The following is a 2,335-nucleotide window of genomic DNA, read 5'->3' as shown; positions in this document are numbered from 1 at the left end:
AGAACACTTGGACACAGGGCGGGGAACATCACACATAGGGGCCTGTAGTGGGGTGGGGGGCAGGGGGCGGGATAGCATTAGGAGAAATACCTAATGTTAATGACGAGGTAATTGGTGCAGCAGATGAGCATGGCACATGTATACCTATGTAATAAACCTGCACGTTGTGCACAACTACCCTAGAACTTAAAGTATAATAATAAAATAAATAAAATTTAAAAACCTATCTCACTTCGATATTGACTAACCTTAAGGCAATTTTTTTTTCTGGCAGAGTTTTGCTCTGACACCCAGGCTGGAATGCACTGGCATGATCTCGGCTCACTGCAGCCTCTGCCTCCTAGGTTCAAGCAATTCTCCCGCCTCAGCCTCCTGAGTAGCTGGGATTACAGGCACATGCCACCACACCCAGCTAGTTTTTTGTATTTTTATTAGAGATGGGGTTTCACCATGTTGGCCAGGCTGGTTTTGAACTCCTGGCCTCAAGTGATCTGCCTGCCTCAGCCTCCCAAAGTACTGGGATTACAGGCATGAGCCAATGTGCCCGGCCCCTCAAGTGAATTTATTTGAGTGCCTAGCACAGTATCTGGCTCAATAAATATTAATGTAAGTAATTCATTTTATCTTTTTATTAACCTTCATTGCAGAAGAAGACTAGAGACAATAAATGACTTTCCCAAGGTCACAGAGAATGAGGTTGGATATGATTTACAATTTGTTTTTCCAGCTTTGTCACTGATGCAGAGGGAGCTATTTGGACGGGGAAAGATAGTCCAAGGGGGGAAGTGACTGAGTTGTGGACCTGCTGTTCCTGTGTGCCAAGCATGCCACAAGGGTACCAGGCACACAGGAACTTCCCGGTCATTTGTTAACTCATCACACATTTGTTGAGCAATTCCTCTATAGTGGGTACTGTATTAAGGGCTGAGATACAGAGAGGACAAGACAGTTCCTGCTCTCAAAACTTGCTGGGCTTTGAAGAATGAATCAGAGTTAGCCTGGTTGAGATAAGTGGAAGGGCATATTCCAAAAAGAGGGAGCAGCCTATGAAAAGCCTCAGAGATGTGAATTATGCTGACACCTTCTGGGAACTGCAAATGATACATCTTGGCTGGAGAGATGTATTCAAAGATGGGCATGGTGGGAGCTACAGCCACTGGCTTTGTATCCCACGCTAAGGATCGTGTTTCTTAGCAAGCCTTAGAGGAGTTTAAGATGTGTAAAGATCATTCTGGCACAGTGTGGAGAATGGATTGGCAGCAGGTGAGACATAAAGCAGGAAAACTAAGTGAGAAGCAAAATGATCCAGGTGAAAAAGTTCATGGCCTAGCAATGAGCATGGCAGTGGAGAGAAGCAGACAGACTGCAGTGATGTTAGGGAAAGATTGACTGGAATCAGTGACTGACTGCAGAGTAATTTTAGGAAGGAAGAATCAAGAACAATTTCCAGATATATGGCTTGGAGCAGATTTGGAGGGAGGACTGAGGAGAAGAGAGTTCACTTGTGGGCTGAATGCAGTGGCTAACGCCTATAATCCCAGCACTTTGGGAGGCAGAGGCAGGTGGATCACTTGAGGTCAGGAGTTCTAGACCAGCCTGACCAACATGGTGAAACCTCGTCTATACTAAAAATATAAAAATTAGCTGGGCATGCTGGCACATGCCTGTAATCCCAGCTGCTTGGGAGGCTGAGGCAGGAGAATTGCTTGAACCCGGGAAGAGGAGGTTGCAGTGAGCAGAGATTGCACCATTGCACTCCAGCCCTGTGCAAAGAAGTAAGACTCCATCTCAAAAAGAAAAAAGAAAAGAAAGTTCACTTGTGGATCTGTTGAGTCTGAGGTGTTGGGGCTGCTAGCCCCCCACAAGGCTCCGAATGATCCCTGCTTCCTCCCATTTGTGTCCTCATATGGTCCTCTCCCACATCACATCAGGATTGGTTTGTGTGGCCAATAAATACAACAGAAGTGATGACACGTCACTTCTGAGGCTAGGCAGGGTGGCTTCCTCCTTATTTTCTCTTGGGTTGCTCACTCTACTCTCTAGGATGTTGGAGCTCCTCTGTGGAGAGGTCTGTGTGGCAAGGGACTGAGACCTCCTGCCAGTGACCTGTGAGGTTGTGAGACTTCCAGGCAGTAGGTATGGGAATGAGCAAGATTGGAAACAGATCCTCCAGCCCCAGTCAAGCCTTCAGATGACTGTGGCCCAGGTAGATATCTTCACTGCAGCTTCCCAAGACACTCTGAGCCCAAACCACCCAGGTAGGTCTCCCAGGTAGGTCTCTCCCAAACTCCTGACTCTCAGGATGAATTTTTTCTTCTTTTTTTCTTTTTTCTTT

The sequence above is a fragment of the Mandrillus leucophaeus genome, unplaced genomic scaffold, assembly GCF_000951045.1.
Source record: "Mandrillus leucophaeus isolate KB7577 unplaced genomic scaffold, Mleu.le_1.0 Scaffold71, whole genome shotgun sequence".
Taxonomy (NCBI): Eukaryota; Metazoa; Chordata; class Mammalia; order Primates; family Cercopithecidae; genus Mandrillus; species Mandrillus leucophaeus.
This window is presented reverse-complemented; position numbering follows the sequence as displayed.